Source organism: Ornithodoros turicata, chromosome 1 (assembly GCF_037126465.1).
Source record: "Ornithodoros turicata isolate Travis chromosome 1, ASM3712646v1, whole genome shotgun sequence".
NCBI classification, from domain to species: domain Eukaryota; kingdom Metazoa; phylum Arthropoda; class Arachnida; order Ixodida; family Argasidae; genus Ornithodoros; species Ornithodoros turicata.
Genome location: NC_088201.1, coordinates 137,017,921 through 137,043,689, shown reverse-complemented (window position 1 = coordinate 137,043,689; position 25,769 = coordinate 137,017,921). Strand labels below are relative to the sequence as shown.

General features: G+C 44.9%; 3 long non-coding RNA genes across 3 annotated transcripts; 1 reads left to right on the top strand and 2 right to left on the bottom strand.

The window, feature by feature from the left end:
* Window positions 1-818: 818 nt before the first annotated feature.
* On the bottom strand, window positions 819-24,618 carry LOC135369673 (uncharacterized). The gene is made up of 3 exons (XR_010415111.1): window positions 24,497-24,618; window positions 16,618-16,686; window positions 819-950 (listed from the first exon to the last, which is right to left on the bottom strand). It is a non-coding gene; the product is annotated as an uncharacterized LOC135369673 (long non-coding RNA).
* On the bottom strand, window positions 1,639-2,219 carry LOC135369667 (uncharacterized). Its single transcript, XR_010415110.1, has 2 exons — window positions 2,133-2,219; window positions 1,639-1,706 (listed from the first exon to the last, which is right to left on the bottom strand). It is a non-coding gene; the product is annotated as an uncharacterized LOC135369667 (long non-coding RNA).
* LOC135369664 (uncharacterized) lies at window positions 3,231-4,458 on the top strand. Its single transcript, XR_010415109.1, has 2 exons — window positions 3,231-3,659; window positions 4,224-4,458. It is a non-coding gene; the product is annotated as an uncharacterized LOC135369664 (long non-coding RNA).
* Window positions 24,619-25,769: the final 1,151 nt, after the last annotated feature.

The window sequence follows — 25,769 nt, the reverse complement described above, 5'->3', positions numbered from 1 at the left end:
AGGGAAGTTGAATAACCCGTTTTTATTCAAAGAGCAGTTGAAATTCCTTTGTATGTCACGCTTGTAATGTTGCTGAGAAATTTCATCATCATCTTTTCTTTTTTTTTTAGTTCCTTGGTATAGCTGAGCATATGTTTGGTATTTATCTATTCTTCTTTCTCTTTTACCCCTCTGCTTTTTTGACATATCTTGATAAAGCTTTTAAATTATTCCCACAAGACATGCTATTGTATGTTATCAGTGTTTTGGAACCATGTATATATTTGGGACTGCATCACAGGCCTGCCCTCGCAGTCACACATTTAACTTTGCGTGCTTGGTATGTGTAATAAAATATTATGATTGATTAATTGATTGATTGACATGTCGTTAATATGCCTACTTGGTCAACCTTAGAGGAACCCGCGCCGACATCTGTGTCGAAAGCATGCCGGGAATATCTTCGAGTGTATCAGGCAGCAAACCTTGTGGAAAAGTTCGAGCCCACCATTATGTAGCATGGTCTGGGGGGTACCGTCAACAAACAGATCGTGTGTTTTGCATGGCCATCCGAGTGTTCTGTAAAGTTTTGCACCAATTAATGTTGTTTAGGTTGAAAATTGTGACGTTTCCTTCGTATCGGCTTCAATATAGCGTGATGTTTGCCAATAGTGCATTTTGCTACTAAAAAAATAAATAATCACCCCTGTCGCACCTTGAGGCGAATATTGTTTCTCGTTGTTCCATCCTTTCGTGAAGACCTTCCGCCTGCAAAACGGAGCAAGTAGGATTTATGAAAAGAGTGGAGGGTAAAGCGATGCAAAATATTCTTACCCCGAAAAGACGAACAGGATGTCTGAGGCACTAAACTGCGCTTTGTCCATGATGAACTTATCGATTGAAGTGAGGCTTTTGTGGGCGTCCACTTCATTGGATTCCAAAGTAAGAGCAGGCCCCGTAAAGCTTAAGAACTGCAGATAGAGATGATTCGTCTTCGAATCGATAAAAACTTCAGCGCCGTGTAAAGCACAAGACAGACACAGCGAACTGATGATTCGTTTCGTTTCAACATCACGAGAAAGCATCCGACTGTGATCCACTGCACGACATGACGAACGTCGTGGTAAAGTTAATTGGAGAACTGGGAAATTCCCGTACAAAGTAAAGCGATTGTATCTCATTATGGCCGAAGTCTCATTACGGCCGATGTCTCAATACGGCCGAAAGTCTCAATACGGCCGATACTCCTTTAATCCCCAAGTGTCTCATTACGGCCAAAGTCTCAATACGGCCGAAGGCAGTCTCATTACGGCCGAAGATGTCTCATAACGGCCAAATGTCAAAATGTGTATTGTAACTTGCATTGATATGCAATGTCGCAGCCAGGTATGGATATATATTCAGCAGGGTATAAGCCATGCACTGTGCCCTTAGGGCCCTTATCATATTTATATACACATATTGCGAGACAAACGGTATGTTATCATACCACAGCACAATGCAACATATTGTGTAATGTGTACTCCCACAAGGTAGTGTAGGCTGTGAAGCAGGCTACTATGTGGAGTTAGCTACTTGTAGAGAGCTAGATGAATATTGGCTTTGTTGAGACGCTTTTGGAGCCATCCTACAGTCATTGGCCATGACAGAGCACCTATCTCAGTCGATGTCAGTTTATTTCCATTCGCCTTACAATGATACAATTCTTGCTTCTGGAATGAGTAAACCTGCAAGAAGCGATGAGCAACCATGAATAGGCTAGAATATTTAAAAAAAACAACAACAACAAGCATTTGTCTCTACATGGCTCGTTTTGATGTGCACAAGCTGCACACGTGTTGATACGTGTCTGCTATTTCATACAACGTTAACATAAATATTCATTTAGACAAAAGAATGACAAGCCTTAAAAATGTGACTTCCAGGTAAACACAGAGCATGACCATGATATGAATATAGGTTCAGTAGTTCATTCCCTTAATGGAAACATGTGAATATCAAATAATAATACATTACAATTCACGAAATGATGCATGCATAACTTTCCATTTCTGGTTTCTTTTTTATAAAAGTAGTGCACGAATTAACATTCGTGCACTACTACAAAATTTCTCACTTCACAACAGAACCTTATGATGATCTTAACAGCTCACCTCTTCGCCAGGACTCCCTGGGCAACAACATCCTATTAGCCATGTTGTTGTTTTTCTTTTTCGGAATATTTCGTGCAGCCACATACCATGCCTGGAATGGAAAACCAGCTATAAATAACAGTGTATTTGAATGACTTCCTCTTGAAGTATTTATTCTAATCAGATATGCTTTGTGCCTACTATGGTGCGCGAAGGCACATAAGTACAACATTTGCAGACGTTCGACGTAAGCAGTTCTTGGAGATCAATTCAAGTACGCCGACTTGCGCTTTTATTTTTGAAGAAATACGACGACAAATTTTAACAAATGAAATATGGCTCACAATGATACGAGTAAATGCTGCTGTACGGTGATGCATTATCGGTATCTTATCGTCTTCGAATAAATTTGTTGTTCCTAAACGCGCAACCAACTAGAAACGGCGCAAACCTACGAACGGATACCGAGTTACATCTATTACAGGCACTTCAGCTGTTTTGATTAATTTAAATTACTCTTATGAGAATCTAACTATGCGTGGACAGCACACTACTAAGACAGGCAATCTACGAAAGCATTACTCACCAGAATTCCTGCTTGACTTGGTCTTGGTCAACACTGCGCGATATACGTTGGGGCTGTGGCGATTCATTGAACTCGATTTTTACCGGAACAACAGGCGCTACTCGAAAGACAACGACGGAAAATAGAGAGCCGCTATAAAGTCCGCTAATTTGCACACTACAGCACTACAAAGCGATACATGAACACATCGTAAACAGCAACCACTCACTCACACACACAAGAAACGAGGTACCCAACGTTGCTAGACACCATCCGAACTCCGAAGTGAGAGTAGCAAAACAACAAGATATCAAAACACGAAAGGGAGAGTATTGATCCCCCCTCCTTCTATAGCATGCAAAACGTGATTTGCGCTGAGATGAACATATATGTTCATGACGCGAGTAATTTTCACTTTTCACTGATCCAAAGGAGGTCACGTGGGATTGCTCGACGCTTGCGAAATCCACAATGAAAATGGCGAAACGAAACTTGTGAATCGTGCGTTTGCTCTTCATGGTAGCTGCCAAAAAATCGAATCAAACTTATGGGACACTGGATTACAGGTATGTTGGCATCTTTTTCATTCCTGCATATCATTACACTATGCGTGAATACATGGTGTCATGTCATGGGTGTCATGTCTCACGATGCTGGGGAAGTAGTTGCAAGGGGAAGTGTGCATGGTTCTAGACTTTTAATTTTTGATCGCGTAATCGAAATATCGGCACCTCTCGCATTGTGGCTTGCATGTGACCAACCAAGTGCTGTTCCCTTACTAGCGCTTCCTACAAACGACAAAACGAAACATGTGGGAATGTATATTTTTGATTACTCATATGTAACAAGAAAATGTATCGTTTTCAGGTTGCTGCCACTACTCCATGTGCCCGCAATTGTCTTGCGTGTATGATTACACTAACGGCGTCGCCCACCACGGCGGAAGTGTTTTGCGTACACGCGTTTCAGCATGAAGCCTGCAGGTAACATCTGATGTTTACCCTTCGGATATTCTGAATTTACATATTGTAGCTTAGAAGAATTCCGAATGCCCAGAGTGACACACACTTTTAACATTGTGACATCAGTGCAATGGCATAAGCTCTAATGTAGTGCCCCACGAAAATGAACAAGGGGTAGTGGTTTATCCAGAATCCCAAGCACGAGAAGGGTGTTGGAAAAAATTGTTGGAATAGTTACGTCATTACAGCTTAACATATCATTACAGACATATCTGAAGCTGAAATCGCAAGGGCACCCCCTGTAGGGGGTGCACAGGCAAAAAAGTTAGGGGGGGTCTGGATAAAGCACTGACGAGGGGGACTCCTCCACCCCATGTCAAGCCTCATAAAACACCTCCTGAAATAGTTTCCTGGCTATGCAGCTGCATTATTATGACGTAATTGTCATTGTTGTCCATAATTCTTGAATATGTTTCGAATATATGCAAAAAAAGTCTGCTTGACAGCATATGTCTTATAGTCATCATCAAACAAGAGCATATGTCATTTTGTTCAGTGGCTTATGTACTTTTTTGTAAATTTCAGGTGGACGTAAATTGTAGAAGGCAGCTAGTGGGGGAGAAGATCATGGTCATAGGTCATGTGACTCCTGGAGCTCCCAGTGGGCTCCCTTGTGGAGTACTTTTCAGAACACACACACACACACAGTTTGCTCACAGAACCAACGAGTAGGATGTTGCTTGAATACTGAGAGAAAATGGCGTAACACATACAAATATCGTGTGACACATATGACAATAAAAACATTTTTCACGAGGGATGCATGAAACACTGTCGCAATATTGTGTGCATGAACCATTGTGTGTGACACAAGCTGTGGGGGCACACCGCCTCGGACACATTTTGGGAAGCATAAAACACAGTATATACAGAGCTACTATGGTGGATGCTTCTTTTTTCTTTTTGGCCGTTATGAGACATCTTCGGCCGTAATGAGACTACCTTCGGCCGTATTGAGACTTTGGCCGTAACGAGACACTTGGGGATTAAAGGATTTTCGGCCGTAATGAGACTTTCGGCCGTAATGAGACTTCGGCCGTAATGAGACTCGGGCCGTAATGAGATGTTACCAGTAAAGCAACGTATAAACGTGAGTATGTGTCGAGCGGAAACAAGTCGACCCGAAAGTTGGACTTCGGTGAAAAACGGTCGATACTTTCTGATACAAACAGAAACTAGAACAAGAAAGTTCTAACAAAGGTAATGTATGAAAAAGTAAAAACAAAGTAATAAATTCAAACGAGAAAGTGGGCAAGTAGATACGACTAGCGTCAACCACACTCGCGCAAGGAACAAAAAAAGTCAATGTGGCAGCTTCCGCCACGCACTGTTGCACGACTTACAGCTGATTCTGCCTATTGACCTCTCCCTGTTTGTAAACAAATGACGTCATAGTCTTCGACAGCGCCACCAATTTGGTAGAGTTGAACTGCGCTCGAAGCTATATGCGAACAAGGTATAGCGCCCGAAAGCCAAGGGTCTTGAGGGGATTACGATGATCCCTGAAAGGGACGCGACCTTCGGTCCTACTTTTGTCTCAATAGGCGGCAGCGGACAAGTGCCCATTCGTGGAACCCAGTCCTCCAATTCCGATCTTTTTTCAGTTTCAGTCTGTCTACCACGGTCCTGATGACGTTTCTGTGGTAGAGGTCTATTGCCTGCACATCGGATGAGCCTCGACTTTTTCTCTCGTTGTTATTGTGGTGTGCGTAGCAGCGGTATTCTATATCACCTGCAAAAATTCGGGAGGGTGTAAAATATATGCTCCCGGTGTGAACAATAATATGCGACGGGTTCTTGTTACCAAGGAATTTCACTTTAATTCGTACAGTACAGAAGCATACGTTACGCAAGTCCGCAAGGTCAATGCGCATGATGTCAGGGTGGCGTTTTCAGGACGCTCTTAATTGGCCTGAGGAGTCATGTACGCGCTTCGTAAAGGTAAACAGAGGAGCGTTCGGTGCACACAGTGCCTTGTGGAGGGCTAAACACACTGATTTCTGTATTAGAAGCTCCACTTTTCGTTCGAGATGTTCTTGGTTTATCGGCATAAGAAAAACTGGAAGTTTAAGGCGATATGTTTACTGAAGTTTGAACTACCCGGCTCTTGCACAAGTTCGTTTTTGTGAGCATCCTGCAAACATTTTCCCCCATTGTGTTCAGGTTACGATCTCGCTGAGTAGACTACTACATAGGGTGAACTGCGAGTGCTCAATAGAACCGGCAAATGTAGTCACATGGCAGCTACAATGGTCTAAACTACCATGAATGACGGGTCAACGACAACTGTCACCTCAGCACGCCTACGTGTATACAATACGGGACAATACACGAGCCTTATACTGTGGCAGTGGCACCCGTACGGGCAATAATGCGGCCTGCTCCTGCTAACGTGAGAGGCTCGTTAGAACTTCTATGGGGCCACTCAAAACAGCACATTTAACTGTGACCTGAGACGTGACCTGTGAACGTTTTGTTGAGCGAAACAGTGTAAATATTTGCTGTATTTATGACTGTACTTCGCCGAATTTGGATGTAGTGTCACGTTTTTTTTTTTCCTTTCTGGGGGACACACGGCTGCGTCGTTGGTGGGAGAACGCGATTAACTGTTCCTGCTGTCGGGTCCAAACGGCATTCCGCGATTAGGGGACTGTTTTCGTGCTCGTGTTGTGCTATGTTTTACAGCGGCGACAGAAATAGTTCGAACATGGTGTACTACCCAGGCTCTGCCTCGGTGGCGGAAACGCAGATAATTCGGGGTTTTACTTCGTGGGAAAACTGTGATCAAGTGAAAGGGATGCTATCCGTTTAACATGATCACAGTTGTCTCGCGACGTAAAGCCCCTGTTTTCCTGTCTCCTACTGTTACAATGTAACTGCACCCTTTTTTTTTTTTTTTGCAACACCCCCGTGCAGTTCCGGATAATTTACAGAACGCAATCTGCGCTGCTGGTGTGCGCCGGTTTCCGTTATGGGTATTTCAAAGCATGTGTTTATTTCAAGACTAAAAAAAAAAAAAAGAAACAGAATGGCTAGCAACGACTTATGTCTTCCATTCTTCAGTTCTATCGTAAATCCCTGAATTAAAAAAAAGGTAATTAATGATTCTTAGATATTAGTCCTAGAGTGGTTATATACTCCCGTCGAGAGAATGTGTGCCCGGCCATATATCTGGCTGAAAAAAAATAAAAAATCTGTTATGTTCGTGTTGCCATATTTGTCAGGAGAAGCCGTCAGCATAGGGCTAATACATCAACGATAACGTGTCAAAGTCAGCGGAAACAGAAGGCAATCAATAATGTTATATTTATGATGTCAATAAACGCTCAGGGTCAAACGCGCACACAACGTTACTGGGAATAGATCTCGAATTGCCATCTGACCTGCGAATAGCCCATTTTACAAATCGTATTGCCAACTGTAGGATGGGACAAGCGACAGCTTGCCCACATTACGTTTCAAAAATAGTAGTGCCCTCACCCTAAGAACGAAGAGCAGGGCTTGTGTGGCACGCAAGGGCTCATGGGAACTTCCAGCGTCGTAGAGCTTTACGAGACAGCAAGAGGCGGAGGTAGAAAAAGAACAACATTCCCGGTGTGCGCTGCTGCAGCGTCAGCCGGGTAACCATAACCGAAGCAGACGACAGAGCAGTTTCGCTCAAAGTTCCCATGCTGCTTTGCGCCGTGCGCTTGGTGGCGCGCGCACCCTTGTAAAATCGTCTATTCGTGGATTCGTTTGTTCAAACCTCAGTCTGGAACAAATGTAGCAATTGTTCTGAAATATATGGGCAAAATGTAGGGCAGTAGCTTTGTCTTTTAGGATATGGCTATGTGTTTTCAGTCTGTATACTAGCGGGATCGACATGCTGGAAGGATTCAGGTTTCCTTTCGTTAACAAAGCTCATGCCACGTTCAAAACCGTCACTGTTACTAGATAACGAAGGCGAACTTCTAATGAAAGTAATTTGCTGAGTTCTTCATTCAAGTACAGGAAAGAAAACTGCAGTGGAAAGTCACGTTGAATAATCAAGAGCAGCATTCAGGGACACCCGCTCTGAAACCCGGCTTGACCTGATAGCAGAGGACTACATAAGGAAGCTAAGTTTACAGGGTGGTGCCTGAGTACGTGAGGAGGAACAGATTTTGGCAAGAAGAGGAGGACATATCTGAGGCGAACAATTCCCTTTTCACGCCCCGACCTGATAACAACACCGATAACACGCCCGGGAGCTTTCGCGTAAGATAAAGAATAAGACGATGTATAACTGTGGGAACGAGCATAAGACTTTCCAGATATCGGGAGATTGCCGGATGAAATTGGCAGGCTTGCGCCTGTGATAGCCTTCTGGACGACAAATTGACTAAATGCGAGTTGTAAGGGTGCAGCAAGGACAACAGCGACGGTCCGCAGACGATACACAGACTACGTAATTTTATGATGATACCGTCAGTACCAAGTTGGTATCAAGAGTTATTACGAGCTAAAATAGAGAAAACGGACAATTTGACGCCAGTGAGTGCCACTTGAACGACGATTTGGCAAAATGTCTGAAGTATATAGATTGGGCTGGTTGGTGTAAATTCATAAGCGACAAAAGAACAAACACGAAACAACAACAGAGCGACTTGTGTGTGATCGTGTCTCCTGTTTGCTCTTTGGTCGCTTGAAAATGAACGATTTGACCAAACGCTACTTCGCAGGCTGTAGCAAGGAAAACACGTATGGGCCGCGACCTCATAGCTATTAAGCATGGATATACAGACTCCGTAATTAAATGATGACATCTACGATATCACGTTGATATCCAGAGTTATTACTAAATGAAATGGAAGATATTGACAATTTGCCGTCTGCGAGTGCTGTGGCGATGCGAGCGGTGGCGTCTGCGAGTGGCAATGATTTGATCAAACGCGACTTCGTTGGACCAGAGATTTTGGTGCGGAGCTAAATACATTCAGAATCAAAGGCGTGTATATGCCCAAATCCCAGCAGTGGGTAGGAATACAGGAGATCACCGACACCGAAGGTCACACGAGGCGGTGAAAAAGTAGAGATTACTGAGTGAATTTTATTTTAGTGTATTTACAATACTGTTTACCCATACTTGTAGGTATAGTCGCAGGTTTATAGGTCACACGGGAATTTACAACAACACAAGAACAGACAATTACAACAGATGTTGTAACTTAAATCCCCGTGTCAGATTTTGGCTTCCGCAGGTAGGAAAATTTGATTGGCTGAAGTGTGGGAAAGGAAACTCAGTGACGAAAAAAAAATAACATGAAAATTAGCTTATTTCTGGGGGTTCATTTTGAAACGCGTTCGGTGGTGTGTTATCGCATCTCTGAATGACAATGCGCGTCTGGCGCCTCCCGCCTGGAATGGAAACATTTCCGCGACATGATTCAGCGGGTGAAAGTATCTCTACCGAGAAAACATTCGTCCCTTACAACTACGAATGTAGGGTGCATCGGATGCACCGTACGGATCTTGTTGCATTCGTTTTTTTTTTTATTGCGTGTTAGCGCCGCGAAGTAACTGCGGCTATGAGCGGCGTACAGACGTCGACAGATGTCTGTTGTATTGAGTAGTATAGTTATACGTGGAAAATGTGAGGTGCTCCAAAAATAAATTGCATAGCAATCAGCGAGTTTAGATCAACTTGAAACGAAACAACAATAACGCGGTTTGATAGTGCGATCCGTTCCTTCAATCCCTGCCTATACCTTTCAACTTGATCGCCAATGTTTATTGTAGATTTCCAATAACCAGTTGCATGGATCCATGGTATGAAGACTGGCAGAGGATTGAGTATAGCCTGTATAGGGGAGTAGAAACTGGAACAGGGTAGAATATCGCCGGTGGCGATTAGACACCCCAACATAAAAAAATAAAGTTACATTACAATAAACAAAGCTCGATGTAGTGCTGCTCCTGTCGACGTTAGGAAGTACATTCACATTCGAGCAGTTCTCGTGACTCATGAACCACAACAAGTAGCTACAGCGATCTGGTCTGAACGTGCATTTTGATAAACTACACTGTAAGTAATATGAAAATTGAGAAGTAATAGTGGAGACACGTGCATAGAATGACATCATCTTAATTATTACACTAAGTTTATGGGCTTGCAGCATAACGGCAGCCTCTCAGGATATCATGCGCGAAAAACTATACGGAGCATAGAGAGGCGCAGACAGAAAAAAAAGATAGATGGTGTAGTTATGTAGAGGGTCATTCTGTGATAATTTTTAATTAGTTCTCATTCCCTAATTTTTTTCTTTTTCACGTTGAAAATGCAAGCAAAATCAACAATACAGTGTGTAAACCGACAATTTCAGTGATCCTGAACGTTGGGATAATCGTTCGTGAAGAACTATGTACGAAGAACTTGTTTCTGTTGGTGTGTCAAGTAAAGTTATTCATTGAAGAATTTTATATGCGAATGCCTAATGACTATACCGCTCAGCTGTTTACGCTAAGGTACTTTGCTATAATTGCGGTCCTTTCCAGAGGTTTCATTACCCCCATCCCCAGGGAGGTGTACACTCCCTCTGAATATTTCCAACCACCGCCCTGTAATTCATCAGATTTCCTGATACAGCTTGGCCACCAATGCATACACCCATAGATATGTATACATAAAGATATACTCCCTATCCCAAGCAGCACAATCCCAAGCAGCAAAATGTACTGAAAGTCGGGTGCAATAGGGGTGGACGGGTAGGTGGAAGGCCTTGAACAGACTCGTGAAACTAAGGAACATCGATAAGACACATACCGTCCACCCCTATTGCACTCGACTTTCAGTGCATTGTGCTGCTTGGGATGTACCGAAAGTCGAGTGCAATAGGGGTGGACGGTATGTGTCTTATCAATGTTCTTTAGTTTTATCAGTTCGTTCAAGGTCTTCCACCTACCCGTCCACCCCTATTGCACTCGACTTTCAGTACATTGTGCTGCTTGGGTATGGTTCGCTCCACTTGAAATCACTCAGACATCTTATCACGCCGGGTACCGCATCTTGGCTTCTATGCGTATTGATGACAGTGCCAGCCTCAACAACAATGACAAAAAAGAAATTGTCGTTGCTCTTCGGTGCTGATACGAGTTGCGCAACGGACTAAAAGCTGATACCTGCCGTTTGAATTCAGCATGAGAGAGCCGCGAAGATATGGCAAGGAAAAAAACTTGCCAATATACGGGGCACAAAGGTGAACTTGCACGGCAAATCGAATATTTACACGGCAGCAGACACCTACGAGCACTGGTGCTAAAGTCTGAGGAAAAGACATCACAGATGAAAATACCAATTCGATACGAAGCCGTTTGAATTTCACTGTTCATGGTAATCGACCAATTTTTCTCGAAGTGCAGCACGCATAGAGAAGTCCATAATTCGCTTACACGTCTACCTGCCAAAAATGACCCACAGTCTCCTTCTGAAACATTGCATCACTTGCCAACTTATTTGAGAAAAGTAAAAAGTAACCTTTCTGCAACCCCGATGATGGCAGGGGCATCCAAGGAATACACCACAGAGAGTCACTGGTGTCATTATCAACGACTTATACTAGACTCTTGTACTGGGAACAGTGGTGACCGCAAAATTTGGAAAAGGCGATCACAAGCCAACACAGGCGATCGCCAAATTCGGAAAACGTGGCAGCAGAGCCCTCTTAAACGAGCAAAACCCCTTGTGTCATGCTGCCAAAGACTTATTATCAACAACCGATATCACCGATATCATAGGCACCGACTGCGGGGGGGCGCGGGGGCCCTTGCCCCCCCGGAACATGAACTAGGGGGGGCGCCGCCTCCCCCGGGAAGTCCCGCTAAGAGACTGACACCAACCTTTGGGGCTCGGAGCGCCCGGGTCAAAAGAGCGAAGAGGCACCAACCCCAAAAATGCATCTTGCAATTTGTAAAATATGTATCCGCCCACCATACTCATTATCACAGTAGAAGGTGAGGCGAAGAAACACAGAGGATGACATAACACATTGACTGAATTTCGCCCAAAGCAGTCAGATCAATGAAACGAAAGCAGTCGAAAAGGTACCTGCAGCTGCCAGTGAGGTGCAACGGTAGAATCTTCGGAACGCATATCCGTTGGGAGCTGGTTCAACTCCCGGTGGTCCATTTCATTGACCATATTCATTATATTGCGCGCATTTCGGGTCAAACACCGAGGATTCAATGCATTTTGTTCCTTGTTCGTTGCTTCACTCTCACCATAATTCATCCTCTCATATTAACCACTGTGAAATGGGGTAGAGTCCTGTGGCTACCACGGGGAAACATCCCATGTCATCATCACTTCTTCATTTATTGTTGTTGTTGTTCCTTTCACTCAGTTTTCAAAGGCGTAATGCCTTCAGTTGTGCACATGTTCACTGTTTACGTTCTCTCTGTTTTTCTTTTTTTCTGTTCTTCCTTCCTCTTATACCAGTTCTGCATACATCATAAGATCCCGCCAGAGTGTGTGATTAGTTTTGTGTTCTTCATTTTTCTTTCCTTTCCTTCTTTTTGTTTTCTTTTGCTTTTTTCTTTTCCTTTTTTGTCTTCCCCTTTCACATTTTTTGGAATAACACGCCGACATCCATCTGGCTTACCTTTCTTTTTTTTTTCTTAATAAACATATCCCCCACCCCACCCCCGCCAGGGTACTTGTTTCGCGGTGCGCCCTTGCCCCCCCTGGGAAAATGAAAACTCTCCGCCTCTTACCGATATCATAACACAGGCGACCGCAAATATCGAAAAAAGATGCAGAATTGCCCTTCAAAACGGGCGAGACCCCTTGTATCATGCTGCCAATCAAATGTCATCAATGGCTTGTGCTATGCCCTTCTACTGGGATTGTAACAGAGGCTACCGCAAAATACGGAAAATGCGGCAGCAGAGCCCTTTAAAACGGTCGATACCCCTTGTATCATAGTTCCAAAGTCATATACGTATTCGCAACGGCTTATGCTATTGCCATTCTACTGGAATTATAACGAATGCGGCTGCAAACTCCATAAAAGGCTGCAGCAGAGCCCTTTAAAACGGACAAAAGCCCCTTTAATCACGGTGGCAGACATTTTACACACATATAAAGACGCGACGGCTATGTTATGCCCCTCTCCTGTGATTGCATCGGAAACCACCGCAAAATTTGGAAAAGGCGGCAGCAGGGCCCTTTACAATGACTCAGACGACTTGCATCATGGTGCCAAAAGGATACTATGAACGGCTTGTACTTGGATTGTAACAGGAGCTACCACAACGTTCGGCAGCAGATCGAGTCCTTTAAAACGTGCAAAGCCCCTTTAATCGTAGTGACAGGGCGTACCTGTTTCCCCTGTACATGGAGAGGTCGCGTTTGAGGAAATTGCTTCCAAAACGTCACTCGCGAAGGCAAAAAAAAAAAGAATAAATAAAATGCCATCAAATTTGGAGCTTCATATGAGCTTATATAAAAATAATATAAAAAATGTCTTAAGCTGGTTTTACAGAATGTATACTATTTCGGAGTTTGAGCCCCGTACCATTTTCCCCTTTTGCACCCTGAGATGTTGCGTTTGACAAAATCGCTTCCAGAACGGCACTCGAAATGGCCAAATGGCCAATTTCATCACCTTCGGGGCTTAATATCATTTGATATAACAATAATATTAAAGATGTCCTAAGCTAATTTTGTAATATGTATATGTGAAAGTAAGGTCACGGGATTTGAACCCCGTATCTTGCTACCCTATTGCACCTTGAGAGGTCACGTTTGACAAAATCGCTTCCAGAACGGCACTCGAAATGGCCAAATGGCCAATTTCATCAACTTCTGGGCTTAATATCATTTGATATAACAATAATACTACAGATGTCCTAAGCTGATATTTGTAATATGTGTATGTGAAATTAAGATCACGGGGTTTGAACCCCGTATCTTGCGCCCCTGTTGCACCCTGAGAGGTCGCTTTTAATAAAATGGCTTCCAAACCGGCAGTCGAAATGGCCAAATGGCCAATTTCGTCAACTTCGCGGCTTAATATCATTAGATATAAAAATAATATTAGAGATGTCTTAAGCTGATTTTGTAGTACGTATATCTGAAAGTAAGACCACTGGGTTTGAACCCCGTACCTTGTTCCCCTGTTGCACCTTGAGAGGTCGCGTTTGACAAAATCGCTTCCAAAACGGCCCTCGAAATGGCCAAATGGCCAATTTCATCATCTTCGGGACTTAATATCATTTGATATAAAAAAATATTAAAGATGTCCTAAGATGATTTTGTAATATGTATATGTGAAAGTAAGATCACGGGGTTAGAACCGCGTATCTCCCCCTGTTGCACCCTGAGAGGGCGCGTTTGACAAAATCGCTTCCAAAACGGCCCTCGAAATGGCCAAATGGGGCTTACATTACCCCGTACCTTGTTCCTCTGTTGCACCCTGAAAGGCCGCGGTTGACAAAATCACTTCCAAAACGTCACTCGAAATGGACGTTTTTATCAAGTTGTATAGTTTAATATAAAAGCGATATAAAATACAAAACGGCATCATTTGTATATTACTCACTCAGCATAAAGTTGTCTATCCTGTCAGCCCTTTCGAGTTCTGAAAAAAATGACCGTTCGCCTTTCGAACTCCTTCGATAATACTGGAACTTAGTCCGTCGAGCGGCCTAGGAGGGGAGCCCTGTCTGAGTCGCAACTTTGAAGGCCCTGGGTGCATCAGGATTAACACTCACACATCGTGCCGTGGTTGGTATGTGGCCTGGAGGACGTACTGAACAACAATAGGCGATGACATTTCCAGAATTTGACTGTCTTTGTCGAAAAATCGCAGTCTAAACACGGGCGCTCTGCAAAAATTGACGTAATCCCCATAGGCGCAATGCACTAAAATTCATTTGGCCAGGGTGCACTAGGTTCATATTCTGCTAGCGCCTTTCATGTCTCTAGGGGTTCTCTACATGGTGTTCTCCTTTATTAGACGATGACATCTTAAAAATTGTATTATATTTTGCTGTTAATTGGCATAAACGCTGTCTCCCATTGAATTCACATCCTGGCCGCTTCCAGCATAGCGACTGAGCATAGTGGCGGAGTGCGCCGGTGGGGGGTGACCGCGAATTTTGGGATTGTAATTTGGGCATAGGATTTATTGTGACCTGCTTAGCATTCTTTTTTCTTGTCTACAGGAGGAAGGTGTTTTCACCACCAAAGAATAATAACAATAATTTCGAAACGCGGAATATCCGTTTTTCGCGAGGAAATATTAAATTTCGCATTTTACCGCCATAAAAGGAATCCTACGACCCCTCACTTTGACTGGAGGCGACTACACCGACTACATTTCCGTTTGTCACGCGCTTCTCGCGCCGCTTAACCACCCAAGCAGCACGCCAATATTGGTCCAATACTGGACCATATTGGCTACCAAGATTGCCAATATTGGTCCAATATGGGCTGCCAATATGGGACCAATATGAGCAGTACAACCAGGCTCCATATTGGACCAATATGGGCTGCCCATATTGGCAAGCCCATTTTGCGCCAATATTTTCGTGAGAACGCCAACGGGGAGGCCGTGTGATAATAAAGCATTATCCAGTTTAATATCCACCACTGGTATTACTTCTCTCTTCGTTTCGCTTTTTCATTTCTGCAGATCTTCTTATTGATCCACGTTGCATAGCTTTCCAGAAACAACACCGCATCTCCGAAAAAACGAAGAACAGGTGCTACGCCCGTCTTGCTGAAGCACCCAGGCAGTCGTATTACCAACTGTAGGACGAGACAAGCAAGAGCTTGCCCACATCACGTTTCAAAAATAGTACTGCTCTCGCCCTAAAAAGGAAAAGTAGGATCAACAGTGCTAGGCGGGCACTCCCACGAAACTGCCAATGCCAAACATCCCTCAGGAGTCTTCATTGGGATCGCAATAGTGTATGCACCAAAAAATTCCAACCCGCTCCGAGAGTACAAAGGAGCGAAACACTTTCATGACGGTGACGGACATACGCAGCAACTCACACTGCCTGCAGTAACTTAAAAGCACCAAGCGTTACAGAAGAGATATCCCTTCTTTTCAAACATTGCGCTTTTTTTACTTGACCTGCCGCAATTCCGTTATCATTAGAGAAACCAGCATCATTTAGCACGTATGAAACGTCCTATCCGTCTGTCGAGCATGCGCATTAGTTGTAGGACGCGTGATTTCGCTCAAACGACCATGTTCTCAGTTGGTTCGACCGATTGGCATTGGCATCGCAAGATGTCTTCCCTCCTTGCATCGTAAACAACGATCAGCATCAATATGGCGTCGGCAAGCGGCTGACGACGGGACAACAATACAGCACGGCGAGCGAGGTCGCTTAGCCGTGACGTCGCAAGACGCACTTCAAGTTAGGCTCCTCCTAATGGCCAAACTCTCTCTATAAACGGCTCTGGAAAGTGGATAGTTGAGTTGTTGAGTTGTAGTGAATGTTATAATGGGATTGCCACGTATGTTGACAGTTTCGAATAATGTGTATCATCTGCGGGAGGATGTTGGATGTAACGACGTATTGATTTTGGCATTTCACACACTTCAACGTCCAATCTTGCCGTGCTGCTTGGGCATTTGTGCAAGACAGGCACGTACCATTTCCTGCATTTTGAGTCAATATTGGCTGTACACGGGCAATATGGGGCCGATATTGTCAGGATTTTCCCCATATTGGCGTAGCGGGTCCCATATTGGACCCGAATCGCCAATGATCAGCCAATATGGGCCCAATATTGTGTGCTGCTTCGGCACATGTTTGCCAAAGGAGGAGTAGCAAGCCGCCATGTCCTTGCTGACCTCCGCACAAGCCCATAACAAAACGATAAGTTTCAATACAAAGAAAACGCTACTTGTACGCATCAATCATGATAATGATCACTTGTTCTTACCTGACCGTGGAACATCACGACTTCAAACTTGATTTTCGGATTTGTCATGTTTTGAAAAATTAGATTTATCTGAAACGAATGCGAATAGCATTTATTAGAACCTCCCAGACAGAGTGTAACAACGAACCTCTCTATTAAACAGCAGAGGTCGGCACCCGTGAGTGCCGTTCACTCATGCTCACTCACTCCCTGCTCAGCTCTGCGTTTGCTCACTCATGCTGACTCACTTGCTGCTCAGTTCTCCGTTTGCTCATTCACGCCCTCCATAGGCTTGGTCTCTGGTTGAGCTGGGTGAAAAGGGTCCATTCTGATGACGAATCTCGAACGAGTTTCGAAACGCCAAATTTTTTCGTTGTATTGTTCTTTGACGGTGTACCATACCCATTAAAGATATCAATTCCCTTCATTTGGACTATCTTTATGTCTTCTCTCCATCTGTCCTCGTCTGTACGCAGCTGATAGCCACAGCTGCTTCCCGGCGCTAAAACGAAATTAAGAAAAAAACAGACTACCAGCAGCCTCTACCGCAGAAGTAGAGGCTGCGGTGGCGTGACGTCACTCCTTAATCTGAGACGTGAGTAGGGATGTACTCAGAGGAGAAAGACACCGTCCAGACGCCACGTAACTCTGTGATACGCGCCCACGGTCGCGGCAGGACCTCAAGGTCGCGCCCTCATCGGTTCTTAGGGAGTGACGTATTCTCGTTTTCCCAGACAGGGAATCAGGAGTTCAGCACACTCCCAACATCCGGCGTCTGCTGTTGCCATGTCTTCCGTCGAATAACAATGAAGCTACGCCACTACAGCTTCGCGTGGAATTTTCGACACAGTGGTCACTGCTCCACGAGGAATAAAATGACACTATGGTTGCGAAATCGGCTGGAACGAATGCGGCAACCCCGTTTAAAGGAGCTCGCCTGTACAATCTTTTATGCTCAATGTTGTTCCTGTTTCGATGCATCCCCGTGTGACGATGAGGCCGCACCTGGCGGGTGCCCCTCGCCTGTGTGCATTTCTTTATATTAGTAGATTATTAGGGGATTATATAAATAAACCTGTAAGTAACAAATGAAAAGTTCCTTCCGCATAAAGAACACGAGTTGATTGTATTAGGTTAGTAAAAATGTATTTCGTGTGCAACTCTTTGTGTTCTTTTTTCCTTTCTTTTTTTTTTGCATGTGGGGACGATTGTCTTCGACGGAGAGTAATTAATGGGCCGGCGGTTGGTTTGTGGTCGGAAGAATGCTGGAATATAGCGTGTATCTTTTCTACGTTTATTGTAAGAGTTTAATTAAATATGCTGAATTGATTGAAATCTGTTCGAGACGAATACACATTTTTCGAATCCGAATCCAACGAAGGTTTTGCGAACCCAGAAATCTTACGAATATCGAATCTTTCGAATCCTGTCATTAAAAAGAGTTTAAAACGCCAGGAAAAAAAGAACACTCCTACTGAAATGGTCTTGAAGCAGAATTGGATATCTTTGTTTAATGAAAAACAAATTAAATAATAGTTCACTTTCAATGCTGTAGGGTCATTCCATGACAAACGTCCCAGGCATTGCGCTCGACCATCTCGGATTTCTTTCATAAAATTGCAGTTTATTATTACCTTGAACAAACGCCCTGCCAGCTTATTTTTCAGGAAAAAAAAGGAAATTCGCCTTGTGGCTGCCTCCCGAAATTTCCGACCAGGCGAGTTACTGCCTCTTTTTAAAGAAATTCAGGAAAAATTACTTTTTCGCCAATCTCAACCAGACATCTTCTGCGTGATCACAATTAATGGGGCTTTCACACCACCAATCGTCTGAGCTCGGTCGGCTGATTTATTCGCCGGTTTACGCCCACTGAAAACTGTCAAACTTAGGAAATTTCAAGATTTTGTATTTTGATATTTACAATCTGTTCACAGTCGTTTCTACTGCTCAGCGCTCTTCTCCCGGAAGTATTTAAAGAGATAAAAAATGTTTGAAACTCCGCGGACGTAAACCGCACGAGGAAAAAATTGTAAAATTCGAGAAAAACTGCTATATATAGCCTACTTTCATCCGCGTATTTCACACTGAGGTGCTCGTAAAAAATACTACACAAACTGCAGTTGATAGGGCAGCCTTTCAAATTTATTTTACGAAGTTTTATCAAAATACTTAAACTTAAACTCTAAAAAAATTAACTAAAAAAATTAAAAGAACTCTAAAAATTTTTTGCTCCTAAAACACTTTTTGTTTTAGGAGCGAATTTTTTTTTTTTTTTTTTGAAGTCTACCACCTCCGCGCACACAGGAGTTGCTCCGCAAGTTGACTTCACTGCACCACGCGCCGACACACGGACGCACGGGCGCGGGCACACGGACGCGGTTCGGCTCCCACCTGCAACGTTATTGGCGACGTACAGATACGAGGTTCAGACCCCCTTCGGGAGATAACGTCCCTCTGTGGGGGCATCTGATTATTACTTTCGATGACAAGGTTATTTCGTGGACAGCGGAATAACCGTAATCTTGTTAGGTGGCTACAGCCGCGGCACTTTGCGGGGCTGGTGCAATGAAGTTTGGGGGGACGCGCGGTGTTTTACCTCTTTGGCTGCTACGGAGCAAAGCAATCGTGGAAGCAATGCTATAAATGTGCCCAAGGTATCTCTTGTCAGTGTGAGAGAAACGAATGTTGTGTACGGCACCACAACTCTCCGAGCTTTTTTTCACTCATGGGAGAGGTACACCTGTCCTTGCAAGCAGGCGAAGCCACGACTTCTGCTCAATGCGACGAACGTGAGTACCAATAACACAGCCAATTCTTACGTACGCTTTACATTGTTACCCTTGCTGTTTGTGTGTGTGTGTGTGTGTGTGTGTGTGTGCTGAGCACAGTTGTGGTGCATTGAAGCCGACCTTGTGTCTGTTAATTCCAGCAACCGAACTTCCTCCGTGTTCGCTCGGCCCACAGGGTTGCCAGAAGACATCGCAGACGAAACGGCAGTACCTCTTGAAACTAGTGGAACTGAGTGATGCAGACCGTCGTCTCCTAACATTACGCTGCAAGAAAACGGAGGCGCTTAGTACAGTTTGTGGACACCACTACTGCGTGTACCTAAAGAAGTATGCGACACTGATCGCATCGAAATGATGCTCCGATCCCTTCTCTCGACATCTCAAGAAGTGCCGTGGGTTGTCTGTTATAACGGTAGCCCTTGCCAGCCTTCAACCGGCCCTTGGGCTCATTCCTGGGGAACGACTGTGTCAAGAGTGCAACCGACAGGTGTACAGCATGCAGAAGCACGAAAACGAAGCCAGTGAACTTGAGGACCCAGTTCAGGAGGCCAGTGGCCCATCGGACCAAAGTGGGGTGGATATACTTGGTGCTGACATAAACAATGTACTTGAAACCGTTGGTGAAGCCCCTCTCAAGAAAAAGCGTGGGCAGAAAGCTCGCGAGTCACATGCAAAGCGAAAAACTTTGAGACTTCAAAAGAAGGCGGAAAAGAGGGTGTATTCGTATCTCGGGCTTCCTCAACCATCAACGTCTTCTCATCAAGTTACCGATGATTTCATCCTGAGTGGCTAAGTGTCACTGATGAACGACCTGAAGGAAAAGTATTCAGAAGAAGAGCTGAGTGAAAGGAGGCTGCAGATCTTAACACTGGCTCCGATGTCTTGGTCACGTGAGGCTGTAATGAAGGTTTTTGGTGCCTCAGAGCGACAAGTGCGAGAAGCGATGAAAATTAGACACGAGACCGGGGTTCTTCGCATCCCTAGGAGAAAGGTAGGTCGTCCGCTGAGTGATGAAAACAAGACTGCTGTTAGGGCGTTCCATGAAGACGACACTGTTTCCTACTGTCTTCCGAAAAAAAAAAAAAAGACGTGTTGCACGGCCAGCAAAAGCGACAGTTGTTGATGAACCTACGGGAGATGTACACACAGTGGCCGACAACCACGAGCATGAAATGTGGCTCCTCTTCGTTTGCAAGTCTGCGGCCTCCGCATTGCGTGCTGGCTAGGGGTTGCGGCACCCACACGGTTGGTGTCTGTATGGAACACCGGAACGTGAAGCTCTTGGTCAACGCCGTAGGCCTCAGAGAAACGACCGAAGAGCTCCTTGAGATGATAGCATGCAGCTGGACAAGGAAGAGTGCATGCTTAACACGCGTGGCTCATGTCCGAGTACTGAGCATGTTGAGACGCTCCTCCGTATAACAGTGAACTTATAGACTATCATCGACCTTACGTTGTGGAGGTCCAGCCGTGGATCACCGGCGCGCGCTGTCGTTGTCTCGAGACAATCGCGCTAAAGCCTGAGGACTTTTGCGAAAAGCACGTGGAAATGCTGACCCACCATTTCATAAGTAAGCAACATGCCAAGTACTTACGCGAGCTGAAATAAAAAATCACAGAAGACGAGGCGATTATTCTTTTGCACTTTGCCGGAAATTACAGTTTTATTGTTCAAGATGCCCCGCAATCGTACCACTGGGATAACACGCAAGCCACCTTACACCCGGTTGTCGTGTACTTTCGTGAAGACAGCAGCACTGTTGAGGTATCAACATTTCAGAGTGAGCGTTTCAAGGTACTCCTCCATAGCGATCTTCCAAAACTCAGAAGGATCCAGTACTTTTCGGACGGCGCGGCAACGCAATAAAAGAATAAGAATAATTTTGCAAATCTGTGTTATCACAATGATGACTTTGGAGTTGACGCGGAATGGAACTTTTTTGCGACTTGCCATGGCAAGAGCGCGTATGATGGTATCGGCGATACAGTGAAGCGTTTAGCAGCAAGGGCAAGTCTTCAAAGACCTTACCAAGGACAAATACTTACACCGTATCAGCTATACACGTGGGCGAAGAACAATGTTAAAGGCATAGTCGTTCTCTGGGTACCGGACAGCATGGTGCAAAACAGGAAGCTGGAACTGCCGGAGCGACTCGAAACCGCTGTCTACGTAACAGGGACACTCAAATTTCACCATTTCATGCCACTTTTTTTGTCAACCATTTCTGCTGGCCTGACAACCTATTCAGTGACTCACGCATTCGACGTGTCAAAGTAGATGCACTTGCCGAAGAAAGAGCACGGACCGAAGGGGGAAGCGCAGTCGCTTAGTGCAGTGAAGTGAGCTTCCAGAGTAAGTGCGGGAATCGTAAACTTTTATTTTTTTTTTCGCTGCTAAAACAAAAAGTGTTTTGATGAAACTTCGTAAAATAAATGTTGAAGGGCTGTCCTGTCAATAGCAGTTTGTGTAGTATTTTTTTACGAGCGCCTCAGTGTGAAATACGCGGATGAAAGTAGGCTACATAGCAGTTTTTCGCGATTTTGACAATTTTTGCCTTGTTCGGTTTACGTCCGCCTAGTTTCAAACATTTTGTATCGTTAAATACTTCGGGGAGAAGAGGACTGAGCAGTAGAACCGACTCTGAACAGATTGTAAATATCAAATAGAAAATCTTGAAATTTCCTAAATTTGACAATTTTCAGTGGGCGTAAACCGGTGAATAAATCAGCCGACCGAACTCAGACGGTTCGTGATGTGAAAGCCCCACTCATTCTGATCACGCAGAAGATGTCTGGTTGAGATTGGCAAAAAAATTAATTTTTCCTGATTTTTTTAAAAAGAGGCAGTAACTCGCCCGGTCGGAAATTTCGGGAGGCAGCCAGAGGGCGAAATTTTCTTTTTCGTGAAAAATAAGCTGGCAGGGCATTTGTACCAAGGTAATAATAAACTACAATTTTTATGAAAGAAATTCGAGACGGTCGAGCGCAATGCCTGGGACGTTCGGCATGGAATGACCCAGTAGGGTTGGGTAAAGCACCACCGCGGTGAAACATCCCATCTCATCGTCATCACCTATTATTGTTGTTTCAGGAGAAAATTGAGAAAAACTTATATATTCCTTCTTAAATGCTATTTATTAAAGATGTTGTGCATGGACTACAGGAAATACGTGCATACACTCTCGAGTCTGGATTCTTCCATAAAACTGAGAAACAATCAAAAGCAAAACCATGCTACTTTTAGAATTGTAATGTCGGAGCTTCATGCTGTGGTTTTGTCGCGCCACGGGGCCCGCCGACCAATCAGGCGTTTGGTGGACTTCGGAGGCGTCAATTTTAAAGAGAAACAAACAAAGGTTTGGTGGATTCGAAAGATCCGATTCGCAGTTTTGAGCACTGTGATTTGGATGCAAGAATCTAGAATCCCTGCCTAGGATTCGAGGATTCGAGGATTTGAGGTTCGCGGATTCGGCTGGCCGATCCCTAAATTCTGTAAATATAAATAGCTTCAATGTACGTACATCTCTGTATCTTTTGCATGGGGAAGTAATCGCGCGAAGAGAGAGGAGGATGTCGACTGATCCACAAATAGGGGTACAGCGTATCGCATTCCTTTTCCGCCGTTCATAGCCGTCGTTCGGTGTCCGCGATTCGACCGATAGTGTTACGTGGTTTCGCCTTCCAAGAAGTCACAACCCATGTTAAGTCGCCTCCACGCGAAACCGGTTTTCTGGCATCTGGTTTTCTGAGTTGCGTGCTGGCTCGACAGCTCGTTGTTCTCCGTGAGAGAAGGGGGAGAATGGCGTCCCATTGCTAGGCGACGGAGCCGCGCCTGACACAAGGTGGCCCGCTCGCTCGACGGCGTGGCTCAGTGACGCTTCTCTACTCCCTATTTAGTGACTCTAGGAGTAACACCTGTCCAGCGTGGGCGGGCTTTGACTGGAGCAGCGGAATTATTCAAAAGAAACGGGCGGTCGCACCGGATGGTATTCTGGACCGTCCTCTGCACGCTGATCGCTTTCCATAAATGTTTTGTGCATAAATGCCAACCGCACATCCGTATACTGCTTATGTAGGGTGTCCCCGCTATTGTGCACCAATATTACTGTGTGATCTACACAAAGGAAGCCAAATTATTCTTAATGGCAACTGTTTATCCTAATGAAACCGTATTGGATGTACTTTAATAAATATATAACCTTGAAAATGCTGTTCCATTTTAGAACCCAGTTGTCACTGGAAAAGCTCTACACCGCCTTCGAGCTGTTTGCAAGACGTCATACTTCATGCGGATGAAACTGAGCAAAGTTGCAAAATGAGGTAGTTGACACTGAGATAGCATTAAATTAAGCAGTTATTAAAAGTTCTACAACCATAACAGAAATGCCTTTGTTGTAATCTGTTGCCTAGTTGCTAGTAAAGCAGACCGTATTGTTCTGCGTGTTCTTGTCCCTGTCTCTTGCTGCTTGAAGATGCCCCTTCATGTGAATGTTTGACCTTGGCTGCAGGGCGACCAAACGTACGAGATACGTCCGTCATAAAGGCAACGCCAGCGACCAGTATTTACGCAACCCTTATATAGCACGTTCCGATGTCCTTACCTTCTACGCTGTGTGTTCTACATTCGTTTACAATGTTGCAGGAATCAACCACGTGCATCATTATTATATGCACAGCCTCCACCGAACTTCACTACTGCCCCCTTCGCGCAATACGGCTGTTCTCAGACACGTGCGAATATTTGCAGTGGAATCATCACCAGAAACCGTTGGCGCGCATTGAGCATTTCTTGTTTGTCTTTTTTTCGAGGTGGTCCAAACACCGCGTGTGCACACGTGGCGGAGTTGAGATGTGACGTGTTTACGAGATTCCATAGGAATATATGAGGTTCTGGCTCCTCTGACGTGAGAGCTTCACGCCGAAGTTTCCTCGGGTGCTTGTATCTCGCGATCCACAAGATGTAGAAAAATAAATATTGCCTCAATACTCTCACGAACACAACAATGCGTGTATTGTGTAAAAACCGCAATCACCTTGGTGTCACAACGCCTCTAATAGGCTCTTCTCCGCCACATATAAAACGTAACTGTGGATGCAAACCAGTAGCTTACCGCATTGAAGAACACGACGGCGTACTTCTGTGCTTCCTTTTCGTTGCTGAAAGCGGTGTGCAGGACGTTGTCGAAGGCGACGTAAACTTGAAATGCAATCTCGTCTGGAAGGCTTGCCGTGGTGCTATCTGCCGAAGTGGGAAAGCAGAGGCTATAGCTTATGGCGTGGATGACCGGCCTGTATCAAAGCTGTCCTCTTCTGTTATGTGGACGAAGTGCATCCTATGCCGCGTTTACATCAACGCGACAATTGCGCTTCGAACTGAGTTGTCGCATGGTATGCGATCATGTAAGCGACTCGATACACGGAGACAATCGCACTTCCAACCGTTTTACTCGAGGGACGAAAGCTCAACGCATGAAAAATCCGGTTCAAGGACCTGCAACATCCTAACCAGTTATCCGAACCAAGTCGGGTTTTGAATCAAACGAGTTCATCAGGAGATTATCCGATTTTGAATCGACTGTTTACCCTGGATTCTCTTCATACTTTGTAAAGGTGCACGTTCGCTCAAGATACACGCTGGCGAATGGAAAGGCAGATCGCGGAGTGCTAGGATACCATAGCTACCACCACCACAGAAACTGGGCTGCGCTATTATGTAACTAATAAAATCAGTTTCAACAATGCTATTTGGTGGAATTTGGTGGTCATCAGTTTGGTCCACACAGGGGAGGAAACAGACTACAGGGTGCAGTCGCAAGATGCGCATGGGTAGTTTCTCTCCTTCTCTCTTCGTCTGGTACACAGCGCTCGCGGTGCTGTGATTAAGTTGGTCGGATTGTGCGATGATATCGAATGCACCACGGGCAGTGCCGAGTCAGATAGAGAGGGAGGAGGAATACCAAAACACTTCTTGCGGGTGCTCCGTATCTTTATATAATTGGGTGTTTACGTCGCAAGACAACTGAGATTATGAGCGACGCCACAGCGGTCGGTCTGTGGATTGCTTTTGCCCACCTGAGGGTTCTTTAACGTGCGATGAAAGCTCATCACACGGCACCCCGTATTTAACGTCCCTCGCGGAAGACGGCGTGTCTAAGCAACTTGTACCTTGCCACCAAGTTGTTGGCTGTTGTTGTTGTTGGCCCGTCCTCGGCCGGGTTCGAACCCGCGATCTCGGGATCAGAAGGCGAACACGCTACCGACTGAGCCACCGAGGCCGGTCTCCGTATCTTTCGTCAGCCCCATGTGTGACGCAGGTTGATGGACACGCACGCAGTAGAGAGCCGGATAGGTGAGCGATAGGGCGTATTACTCCGCTCCTCCACA